Source organism: Lepidothrix coronata, unplaced genomic scaffold (genome assembly GCF_001604755.1).
Source record: "Lepidothrix coronata isolate B3197 unplaced genomic scaffold, Lepidothrix_coronata-1.0 Scaffold15, whole genome shotgun sequence".
Lineage (NCBI taxonomy): Eukaryota > Metazoa > Chordata > Aves > Passeriformes > Pipridae > Lepidothrix > Lepidothrix coronata.
In genome coordinates, this window is record NW_016690195.1 from 3,970,277 (window position 1) to 3,983,343 (window position 13,067).

Consider the following 13,067-nt stretch of genomic DNA (forward strand, 5'->3'; position numbering starts at 1 on the left):
GGTTTCCATTTCAGTGTTATGGATTACTGTCACTGAGGCAATAGCAGCCTGTGAAGAGGGGAGGACAGAGTCTCAGTTCCAGCATCACTAGAGTCCCAAACCAACATGTCTTGCTTCTCTTTTTGATTTTCTTCCTGAAAATCCCTGCCATGATTTTCAGGCATTAAGAAGCTACAAAAACTGAGAAGCTTATTCATCCACAAATATGTTTCTTTGGGTTTGATAAATTTCTGGGGTTAATCATTTGATCTTTTATTGGAAACTTCATAAGAAAACTCACCTTGTGCTGCAAAAAATATGTAGAAAGTAAAAAGAACAGAATAAGTTGAGACAGAATTTTATATTGGATAGAATCATACAATGGTTAGGATTGGAAGGGACCTTAAAGATCATCTAGTTCAAACCCCCTTGCAATAGGCAAGGACACCTTCCACTAGACAAGGTTGCTAAAAAACCCATCCAGCCTGGCTTTGAGTATTTCTAAGGATGGAGCATGCATGGCTTCTCTGGACAACCTGTTTGAGCACCACACCACCCTCACGGTACAAAATTACTCTTGGTTCATATCTCAAGAAAATTGTTTTTTCCATTTTTTTAAACACCCTTTTCTTCCATCTTCCATTTTATTAGTGTTGGCTTTTGTAGTCCTGAGATTAGGGCATCTAGTTAGGAAGGGAAGGAGCTGCATTCATGTCTATATTTTCAGAATTAATTCTATTTTGAATTAACTGATTCTCCATTAAAAAATATGCTGAATTCTGAAGGAGTGCACAGAAATTTGCATCTTTCTGTCCTTAGATGATGACCATAGCAAAGGTGTCATCTACATCCTGAGTTTTTGGCTAAAAAAGTCTTTATTATCAACGTAAAGGATGGATGGAGAATTTCTCTCTACCTTTTAGGTATTTTTGGAGCCAAAAGAAATGGGTTGGAGTCTTCTGAGTGTGAAACAAAATGGGACCCATGTGTCCTGGTTCCTACGTCAGAGTTTTTATGAAATTGTGGTCACTATCACAAGTTTCCTTGTGAAAGCAAATGTGCCATCTGTGCTCTGTGCTGTACTCTGCACTGTTCAGGTATGTTTGATTTGCTCTGAGAGTGGAGAACCTCTTTCTTTGTCTCTTCATTTTTATAGATTTAGAGGGATATTAACCTACCACCTCAGAGTTTAGACATCTGTGGAATCAGAATAAAGAGACTTCTAGATATATGTAAAGATAAGCAGCTGCTGTAGTGAGATTTTCTACATCCTTTTTTTCATTGTTGTTACCTATATTCCACTGAACTTCAATTAAGAACTAAATTCTTAAGTCTTGACCCTGTCTTTAGTTCTGATTTTTATTTAAAATATGTTTTACATATTGGAAAGAGAAAGCATGAATAACTGACAAGAGTTATGAATAAGAGCAAAGCTGGGCTTTTATTTAGATTACTATGCAAAATATTTTCCTTTCACTGGTAATGTTTTTTAAATGTAATCAGACTTTTTCATCCAGGAAAGTCTCAATTCAGAAGGACATTAAGTATTAATATATCAATTATTAATATATAGTTATTAATAACTATGAATACCACTAGCATTTAGAATCATACAATCCTTTAAATTAGAAGGTACCTCCAGAGGTGATCCAGTCTAACTCCAGCTCAAAGCTGGGCTCACTTAAGTCAGGTTTCTCAGCACCTAACCTGGTCAAAGTTTAAATATCACCAAGAATGGAGAATCTGCAGACTTTCTCAGCAATGATTTACTTTCTTAGCTGTTCTAATGTTTTCCTACCTTATGTTGTGGAAATAGTTAAAATTTTTCCTTGTTGCAGCTTGTGTTTCTTTCTTCTTGTCTTCTTCCTGAGCAATAGGAGAGCAGCTTTGTGTTGTTTTTTAAGCCTTCCCATCATATGTTTGCATATGGCAGATAAAGCCCCTTAGCCTTCCTGTCCTAACACTGATCTTCCCAGCTCTTTCAGCTGCCCCTTGCTGCAGTTCCCTGGCAGTCTTGTGGTCCTCCACCAGACTCATCCCAGTATGTGTATGTGTGTCCTGCTTGACAGACTCATTCAGAGCCCAGGATGCAACAAGGCTTCATTGTTGCAAGAGCACACTGAGAATAACAATCCAAATTGTCTGCTTGCAGATTCTTTTCAGCAAAGCTGCTTTCCAGTTGGGCAGTGCCCAGCCTATAATGTTGCATTGGGCCAACCTATCCCAGGTACAGGACTCAGCGTTTGCCTTGGCTGAACTTCATTTGGTTTCTATCAGCCCATTTCTTCAGGTTGTTATGGTATCCGAGTAGTAGCTGTGCTCTCCGGTGGTTCTCAGGTGCTGCCATCAATTTGGTATTATTTGGAAACCTCGAGGGCATTCTTTCCTAATATCCATACCAGTAATAATAATGTTAAAACGCATTGGCCCTAGAATTGCCCCTTGAGAGATGACACTACTAACTGGACTTCATACTACTACTTTGATTCAGTGGTTCAGCTGGTTTTTCACTCACTTTTTAATCTATCCATAAATCATAGTTCACCGATATGTTTATGAGAATACACTGTGGAAAGCATTTTTAAAGTCCAGCAGTACCCACTGCTGTCCCCTCTCACTGGCAAAACCAGTCATCTCATCATAGGAGTTAGTGAGGTTGGTCAGGTGTGATTTGTCTTTAGTAAATTCATGCCAGGTGCTCCAAACCACCTTCTTATTGTGTATGTACCTGGTCATGACATTGAGGAGAATTTGCTTCATATCATTCCCACAGGAGGACCCCTGGTGGTCTAGTGGTTAGGATGTGGCACTTTCACCGCCAAGGCCTGGGTTCGATTCCCGGTCAGGGAACTCCCTCGGGCAGATGGAGCTCGTCAGCCCTGTAAGGCCATCCATCTAAGAGAAGGTCACTCTAAACAAACCTACGTCCTGAGGACCTCGCTACCACTGTCCAAGCTTGCTCAGCCCTGGCAGATGAACCTTAGGATTAAAGGGTGGGCTCAGTTCAGCGCACGCTGTGTCTCACCTAAAAAATCCACTGCACAGGCTCTAAGGGTAATGACCTTTCCCAAATCTTCGTTCGCGAAGACTGGCCATGAAAAAAAAACTACAAGCATTCTCGCAGATGTAGTTTGTGTTAAAAACCCCTGGAATCTCCTCCTTGTCCTTCTTGATGCTTGGGGTAATGTTTGCCTGTTTCTAGTCATGCGGGAGCTTCTCTCTTCATAGAAGTTACAGCATTTCAAAGCTGATGAGGAATGGATTCATAGTGACATTGGTCAGCTCCCTCATCACCCTTGGGTTCAGCCCATTGGGTCCCATGGACATGTGTATGTCCAATTTGCTTAAGTGCTCCCTTAGTTAATCTTCCAGTCCTGTGGATAGTGTTGTAGACTACTATCACTAAGCTCAGGAACCTGGGAAGCCTGATGGAACACCTTAGAATCAAAAATCGAACCAAAGTAGGCAGTTAGAGCCTCAGCCTTTTTGATGTCACTATCATCCATCCACTCTCAGTAGTGGGTATTGCTGGACTTTAAAGAGGCTTTCCACATGTATTCTCATAAACATATGAAATATGAATTTATGGATAGATTAAAAAGTGGGTGAAAAGTCACTATCATCCCTGTCCCACTGGGTACCAAGACCATGTTTTATGGTTTTTTTTTCCTTCTAATTTTGCTGCCTATGTTTCTGCTGAAATACATTTTGCTGCCCTTCAAATATTTCCCTATTTGCAACTCTGGGTAAGAACAGCATTACAAGAAATGTATAGATAGTCCTTTTAATTTTGTCTTATCTAAATATAGTAATCTCTAAGTTAGTTTAAGGTAGTCTTTAGTCAATGAAGTGAGATAAGCACCTTTGCTCTTTCCATTTTAAGATAGTTATCTACAAGAAGGGGGATAATTTTACCTCTTGGAACACGTCTGTCTCAGTTTACTGCAGACAGAACCTGGATGTATCTCTTATACTTTGACATCAAGTTTTTAGGCAGCTGAAGTCAGTTTTGAACTGTTAACTGCAGTTTAAACAGCTAAAATTTTAATTCTGCTCATAATTCAAATAGAATACATGCTCAAATTCTCTCCTGAATTGACTTGCTTCCTCAGTTATGTTAGGGTAACAACTGTAAGGTTTCCTATTTGATATTTCTTGATAATAGTTACACTGTTATTTCTGTTTAACTTACAGGATCCTGAAATAAGATTAGTTAAATACAAGAAAAGATAACTGGGGCCAAATTCTGCTTCTCAGACTTCAAAATTGACTAATGTATTTCAATGTATGTTTAACATTTTTGTTTCATATAAAATGTATTTGAATGCACACTGAATGTCCAACTCCAGTATCAGGAAACACTTTCAACAAAGTCATCCTTGTTCTGAGAGTGCTGATAAACACTGCCAAAATGCTTTTGAACTGTTTTTAGGGAGGTTATATTTAGAGAATTTACAAAGCAGAAAGAAAATGAAAACTCATAAGGCTTCTTTCAGTGTAGAAAAAAAAAAAGTTACAAATATCTCTAGGTTTAAGGTATCTTAAATCTTATTTTCTTCTTCTGTGCAGAACTGCATCATGACAAACGAAGTCACATAGAGGGAACAACTTCTCTAGATTTAAATAGCAAAGTTCTTTCTACCTAGCTTAAAATGTCTACAGCTTGATGTCTTTTTTTTTCTCTGCACACACTGAGCAATGCAATTACAGTTACAGTGTTTGAGGATGTTAGGTTATCAAAACTCTGGAAATCATGTTCACATCCATAGTATATCTAAAGGAAAATAAAACAGTAGATACATTTTTCTTATTTTTCGCAGATTTACATCCCACACTGTGTGTGAATACATCACTCACTAGGGCTTTTGAGGCTATGTAGTTAATGTTTGTAATGGTATTTTGTTTATTACAAAAACAGTCATGCACCTTGAGTCTCGGTAGAAGTACCAAGTCATCAGGAACACAAGACATGGCTATTTCCACAGCTTTTATATCTTGGGATCCCCACTCAGTTAAAACAACCAAAGAAAGATCCTGATATGAAAACAATGAATTGGTTTGATGCTGAACCTTTGATGATACTGTCTCCATAGGGCTTAAAAATGTGAAGTAGAACGTATTTCCAAAATCCATGACAAGTGGCCAAGTCAGAGGCTCTAGGGAATGACATCCAATGAGCTGTTTCCATTATGACGTTAATTTAATGTACAATGCAGTCCACTTTTCTGTATATTGGATGCTATGTGATTATGTTAGTCTCATTTTCTCCTGGAGCTTCTTTTATTAAGTTGTGTAAATCATGAGAGCACAGTAACCATGAGTCACGTACAGTTCTGCTTGTTCAAAAAATTTCTTACAGGTAACCACAAGCTGTATGATCACCTACTATAGGGGTTATCCTGGAAAGATACAGCAGAGGATTTTTTGCTGTGTCTGTGGTTTGCCTTAAATGTAAAGGCACTTCATTAGGCTGATGTGAATAGCAAGCTAATGCTTCATGGTCTGTTAAAAACTCAAATTTGAGGGAGTCTTAAATGAGGTTACTCTTCTTCAATCTCTCTGATGCTTTTGCAGAGAAAAAGAAGGAAAACTTAAAAGAGTTGTGTTAGTGTTTGATATTTTTCCTGTCATCTCCCTTCTCTTAGGGTGGTTTTTTCAACTTGACATCAGTGCATTGATAAATGTAAATTCTGCTTTAATAACAGCTACATGCACAACTGTTTGTGCATTTTTAAGTGGCCAAACCACTCATTCACCACATGTAGACTATTTGAAACTAAGTCTACTAAGTAAAGCATGTAGGAAAATGAGAAATTCATAAAGTGTATAAATTAAAAGACAAGAAGAAAACATCCAGTTTGACAAGCCATAAAGCAAAAGGTATATTTTAGGGCAGAATTTAGTTACAGTTTGAAGCACAGCATACATTTAAAACAATATTTTACCCTATAATCCTTCAGGTTGGAAGGACCTCAGGGCGTCTCTGGTCTAGCCTCCTGCTTAAAGCATGATTGACTCTGAGATCACACCAGGAGGACTGGGCCTTTATCTTGTTGGATCTTGAAAATCTCCAAGGATGGAGAATGCATGTGCTTTTGGGACAACCTGTTTCAATGCTTTGCCATCCTGATAATAAAAAGTATCCCCCCATATCCATTCTGAGTCTTTCTTGTTCAAATTCATGTCTGGTGTTTCTTGTCCTCCTGGCATGCATCAAGCCTGCTTCCACCTTCTTGATTATCTCCTCTTAACAGCAAGGCTTGTGTTAATGTCCCCTTGAAGTCTTCTCTTATTTAGACTGAACAAGTCTAGTTCCCTCTATATTCTGCAGGGTAAGTGCTCCAGCCATCTTGGCCATCTAGATAGTCTTTTGCTTGACTGCTTCAGTTTCTCAGCATCTTAAAAACTAATTCCCAGTACTGGAATATAGTATTCCAGATGTGGTCTAACAAACAGAGGATGATAATCACTTCTCTTGGTCTACTGCCTGTGGTCCTGTTAATACAGCCCAGGAAGCTGTTGACCTTCTTTGTTGCCAGGACATACTGTCGGGTCATTTTCAGCTTTCTGCCAACAAACACCCCCAGGTATTTTCCAGCAGATCTGTTCCCCAGCCAAGCAGTGTCTGTACTACTACAAGGGTTCCTCCCTTCCCAAACCCAGGACATTGTATTTTTCCTCATTGAGTTTCATGAAGTTCCTGGAAGCCTCTTCCTCCCAGTTATCTAGGCAGCTCTGAATGACAGGGCTGCCTCTGCATGGGTTCCCTCCCAGTTAGACATCATCTGCGAATTTGATGACACTACATGCCAACCTTTTCTCCAGGTCATTGATGAAGACGTTAAACAACATGGTTTGTAGCATAGTCCCCTTCTTATCAAACTCCAGGATTAGGATGCCCTAGTAACCAGTACCACCTGAGCCCAGCTACCACAGAATCATGGAGTCACAGAGTTGTTAAGGTCATCTAGTCCAACCCAGAACCGATTGCCCAGTATTGTGTCTAGACAGCTTTTGAACATTTCCAAGGATGGAGACTGCACAACTTCTCTGGGAAACCTCTGTCAACCATCTCACAGTGAAAAAGTGTTTCCTGACGTTCAGAGGGAACCTCCTGTGCTTCAGTTTGTGCCCACTGCTTCTGGTCCTGTCACAGCCTGGCTCCACCTTCTTTACCATCATCCCTTCAAGTTCTTGTATGCGTGGATGAGATTTGCCCTGAGTTTTCTCTTCGCTGGGTTAAACAGTCCCAGCTCACTCAGCCTGTCCTCATTTGAGAGATGCTCCAATCCTTTAATCACCTTTGTAGCCCCAGACATGTAGTCCATGTCTGTCTTGTACAGGGAAGCCCAAAACTGGGCACAGTGCTCCAGGTGTAGCCTTACCAGTGCTGAGTAGAGAAATTTAAATTTTGAATTTAGATTTTCTGTAAATATCTATTGTATTTTTGATAGTTTGATTTGATATTGGAGAATTCTGTTAAAAATGTCTAGCCTATATGACTATAAATTTGCCTACTTGCAGTTTTCAGCCATTGTAATATGTAATAACATCTTACCTGTACCTTTTGTTGCTTGATCAAGAACACTATCATACATTTATTTTCATCTTTTATGTATGTTCACGTCCATGTCAAACCATAGCATTCTTTTTAATAATCTGAGGAGACTTAATTTCTTTTCTCTTTTACTATAAGACATCTTTTCCAGCCTTTTAATTAATTTATTGTATTTCCAATAAACATCCTCAAAGTTTTCAGCTTTCTTTTTCCTGGGAACCAGAGAAAGAAAACTGGCCACAGAATTATGGTAAAGCAGTGCCAGGGCATCTTACCCCTTTAATATAACCTTTCCACTGCATCAGGATGTATTTCCATTGCTACTGTTCAGTAGCACTCGCTACTGTGCATTTCCACTTTCGGCTACAGTGTTCAATTGGGAAATCCTGTTCAGCTGATAAGAGGCCCGAATCCCCAAACATTTTTGGAGCCAGTGCTTCTCAGAAGTGAGTCTCCTGCCCTGTGGGTATGTCCTGCATTGTTTGGTCCCGTGGGCACTTTGTTTTTCTCTATTACCACACACATGCAGTAAGTCCAGATTTGCCAGCTAATTATGCTGTCCTGTACCAGCCTTCTTCATTATTTAGTCCTCTCCAATTGTTTTCTTTTCCTCAGCCTTTATCATTAAATGATGATTCCTTTTTCTAATTCATTCATAATTATGTTAAGTACTATAATCAAGAACCAGCGCTTTCCAGGCTTCACTAGAAATATATCCACTCAGTGAGCAGCAGCGTTCATATTTGTCATTTGTCCAGTTTCTACTAAACTTTATTTTTTGGCTAGTGGTGTCTTACCCCTAATTAAAATGGAACATTGTATTAAGTCAAACATTACAGAAAAGTAAATGTGACAAGTGGTGGCATATGATTTTATCAGTTAAGCATGATTTGGTTAATAGAAAACACAAAGTGAGTATTTTAATATGTTTTCCCCAAGCATATGTTGATTGGCAGTAATTTTATTACTTTTTTTTAATTCCTTATTAAGCTGTGTATCATTCGTTCAAACTGCTTTGTCATGTATCAATATCAGACTGACAGGTCAGTTATCCAGGCCATTCTCTTCCTGATTTTAAAATATTGGTACAACATTATCCCTCTTTGGAACAGTTGTAGGAATGTATCCTATGGTGACAAGGAAATAATTTCTTTTGAAGCAAATCTTTGAAAAACAGCATATGGAATTAATAGAAGAAAACATTTTACAGTGAAAAAGAACATGCGAAGAAATATTACAAATTGGTAGCATTCACAAACATGGTAATATGCATCAGAATTGTTAAGAAAATAATTGAACAGGTGACTAAAGTAATTAATTTTATTAACCTGACCTACAATTCAGCTTGTAAGCCAAGAAAGAGGGTGAATAAAGTATATGGAATGAAAAGTCCAGAAACTGGTAAGGCTACATAGGGAGTGCCTCACTGATTTAGTGAACAGTTAATCAGAAAGTAGCCCTTCCCAAGTCAGTGAAACTCACGTGTCCACAATGCTTCAGTCTGTTCTCTAGATGAAGGAAGTATCAGAAATGATAAACACACATCTCTAATAAAGAGACCTAATGCAATATATATTGGATATTTAAATACTGAATTACATAATATGTAAAGAAGAAATCTGATATCCGTGTTTAATAAAACATCTGATCCTCAGGAAACCATACTCCCAAACTGATTAATTCAAACTGCTGTATATGTGGGCATAATCACCTGGAGTGAATCTAGCTTAAAAATCATTAACAAAAGGCTTTCATAAAATTAGAGAGTGCTGAATTTTTAGGGCACCATCTGGCACTGATGTAAAGAGACCTGTTCTTGGTAGGGATTTATTTGTTTGTCTTTACTCAATAGCTTCATTAATTATTTGATTAAGGTTATTAAAATAATACTAAGTTGGGAAAGAGTTTTAGAAACCTCTAGGAAAAAAAGTGTATGCTTCTTTTGATTGCCTAAAACCTGCTCAGGAATTAAAATCTTTGTCTGACATTGCAATGAGACCAAACCAGTTAACATATTAGGTTTCATATGTCTCCATAGCAGAAAAATACTGAAAACAATTTGGAAAAAAAAAAAAAAGAAAAAAATGGGAAAAAGAATTATAGTGATTGCAAACTGTGGAAGACAAATTTTTAGAAAATGTTAAAAAGTTTCATGCACTGAATTTGCAGAAGAAATGTCTTAAGGGTCTATTGGGCAGCAGTGAACTAATTAGAATCGTATCTGTCTGTGGCAGTGGCCAGTAATGGATGAACTGGGATAGACGATAAGCACATGGCAGGCAGACAGAGGTGTTTCCCCTATTATACCTACCTGGCTTCTGCAGTCTGCAGCTTCCCTGATCACAAGTTGCATCTTTACATTAACACTTGATAATCTTGATGAACTTTGCTTTGATGAATTTCTGTTATTGCTATAGCTTTGGCCTTCACACTATTGCCATGCTGTTGGGCAGAAAAATAACTTTATTTTGGTGTATTTTAAATCTGCTGTTTGAATATTTCATTTGGTGATCTCTAGTTCCTTAAGTGGAGGACTCTTTATTACTACACTTGCTTGATCATGCTTTTACATACCTCTGCATTATCACCTCTATTACTTCTGCAACCCTACAGAAAGCTTACAGTACTTAGGAAAAACTCTGAGAACTAAAAAAGCAAAATATTTTATTTACTTCAAAAGTAAGATAAATTAAAAAGCAAAAACATGAAACAAACTTTGTAGCTGTAGAGCTGAACATTGTTATATTTCTTAATATACATTTTTCATACAAAATTTTAGGAAAAAGACCTATTAAATTCGTACCTAGAAAGGTCCAGGACAGCAGGTATGGTCTGCAGTTAAGCAGTATGTGCATTATGTGCCTCTGCAATCTACACAGTGATATGAACAGTGGTATCTATTATAACTTAAAGTTCGAATCTGCTGATACCACACCTTGAAGATGTTTGGAAAACAGTCAAGTTGCAAGATTACATTATCAGAGAAACTGAAACGATTGATCTGGTTATGGGTCCCCATAGAGGACAAGGTAGTATTTCCCCTGGCAGCTTTTCGTATGAGGCTGAGTCTCTCCTGGTATAGATGTTGCATATATATGCATATATGTGCATATATATATTCCAGCCACTTCATTCTTCCCCAGATCATGCCCCTGAGAAGTTTTACATTCCTTGAAAGCTGAAGAAGTTCCTCGATGGTTGCTCTTGTCAGGGATTTATGCCTAAGAATGAACTTTTCTTCAGTTCAGATCTGCTTTCTAACTTGTTTTGATTTTATTCAAGTATTTTTGTATGGTTTCATTTAAAATGTTTGTACCTTTTCAGCAGTCAAATATTTCCAAAGTGCTTTTTTTTTCATTCAGACAGTTCTTCTGTCTTCTACACCAGTAGATATGGTTCTCTGCCCCTAATTGATATGGTAGCTTGTATTTTTTCTCAGTTCTAAGAACTGAGAGAAACTGTCCCCCTCCTAAGGTAAAGTGCCTTTTCTAGTTATCCTAAGAACAGCTGTGTGAAGAATTGCAATAGTGGCTCCTGTGGCTCCTTTGTGACTCTTCAAAAGCAAAACCTTCATCTTGTTTGCCCTGCCAGTGCTTTCCAGATACTGAGTTGCAAATGTGGGTATACAGGAGCTTAAATATCCCCCAAGCTAAACTGCAGACTGGAAAATCAGTGTCTCCCAAAGACACAGGTGAGCTGGGAGAGACCTTGGAGATCCTCTTGCTTAGAAATTGTGTAAGTTTCGTGTGTCTCCAATGTGCTACCTTACACAGGATTTTTCGACAAAAATATATTAATTTCAAAGCAAAGTATTGAGAAATCTGTGCTTGAAGCATAGGGCAGAACAGATAGCATTGGAGGATGAAGCAGGAAGGATGGATTCCTTCTCTCACTGCACAGTCATGCTTTTCCAGGCTGTGTTACCTACTCAGCTGAGCTCTCACTACTTGCCCTTAGGATCAGGTGTTATCTGGGGAGTGCTGAGAGGCATGCAGTACCTCCTGTGGTCCCTTTACACCCACAAAAATCATTAAAGGTTGCAGCTGGAGCATGCAGTCCTTTCCTGTGGGAGTTTTCTCTTTCCGTTTTCCCCTCGTCCGTCTAAGGACAATGTGAGGATCCTTGGAAAGCAGTTCTTGCAAAAATCTTACTACCTGTGTTGCTTTTTGTAGAAAAAAATAAGTGGGAATTTTTCCTTGGTGTTTTATTTGATTATAGTAAAGGTGCAGCGGTATTTGCTTTGTGTTATCCTGTGCGAGTGTTTATTAATCTAAATAATGGAACTTCAGTTATCAGAAAATTCTTGTGCCTGCTTAAAGCACTGAAGAAAGTATGAAGTCAGTAGATGCTAATTTTGGAGGAAAACTCTGCGAAGATTTCTGCCTTACCTTAGCTCAAAAATTGTCAGTTTTACTATTAGCTTATTTCCAGAATAGAAAGTGTCTACAAAACAATTATATATCCTACTGAATTGGTATGCAAGTCTGAATTCAGTTTTGTATTCAAAAAAGGGATCTTCCTGCTCTTTAAAATTAGTTTTTGTATGAGAATCAGCATTAAATTATATTAATATCTGCCTTAAGTTGGATGGTAAGGATGGGTAAATAGAGGAAAACCAACCAAGTATAGATAAAATAAAACCTGATATATATCTTATTGGCACTGTTGTGCCAGTCATAACATGAATTAAACAGATGAATATGTTAACAAATTGCAGTTAGGACAGTTGTTCAGGTGAAGTTCTGGAAAGGGATAGTCCTTTAGTGCTTTATTAATGTGGTGCTTTTACAGGAAAAGTTTCTTACAACTTCTGTTTCTTAAAAATTTTCCTCCGCTTTTCACATACTCATTGTTATCATACTGAATATATTATTTGTATTTCTCATAAATTTTATTAAATAGTCTTTGCCATTTGTGGTTTTGATGTTTGTGTTTATGCTTTTTGTTATAGCTTGTTATTTTTCCTGTATTTCCTTTTTCTGAGGTGGCTTTGCCTCTATTTTGAGTTTGGAAAAATGGCTGCTTGACCAACTAACTATTTCTGCATGCTTAAATTGCGTCATATCTTTTTTCTTGCCCACAGAAGATCTTGTACTTAACCTGGCATTTCCTCACCTCAGTCAAAAACTGCATCATTTCATAGTGAGAAGAGTACATTAAAACACACAATAATAATAATAATAATAAATGTTAATCAAAAAACTGCATGTGTCTTTCTGATTGTGCCAGTGTTGTGGTATTCAATTATGCAATTTTCATTGGCATATTAATCATCTTTTCAACAAACAAGCCAGCGTTAATTAAAGCAAACCATGGATAAAGACATGTTGCCGGATCATCATTCCGTTTATCACAGCGCACAGGCTGGCCGTTAAGTAAATTCTGGACTGTGAGATGAATTTCAATGTTGGCTTCATCTTTTTTGTTGGAGTTTGAATGTAACTCATCTAACAACAACAAACTTCAGGCTTCACAAGAGAAAGATGAATTTATTTGTAATTAATGGCAAAAGAAGAAAGATAAAGTAGTT

The 13,067-nt window shown here is 37.8% G+C and overlaps 1 protein-coding gene and 1 non-coding gene across 3 annotated transcripts in view; both read left to right on the forward strand.

Annotated features, from left to right (window-relative positions):
* Positions 1 to 13,067, forward strand: part of ZFPM2 (zinc finger protein, FOG family member 2) — a 307,099-nt gene that overhangs the window by 98,682 nt on the left and 195,350 nt on the right. The window lies entirely within an intron of this gene.
* On the forward strand, positions 2,758 to 2,829 carry TRNAE-UUC. Its single transcript has one exon. It is a non-coding gene; the product is annotated as a tRNA-Glu (tRNA).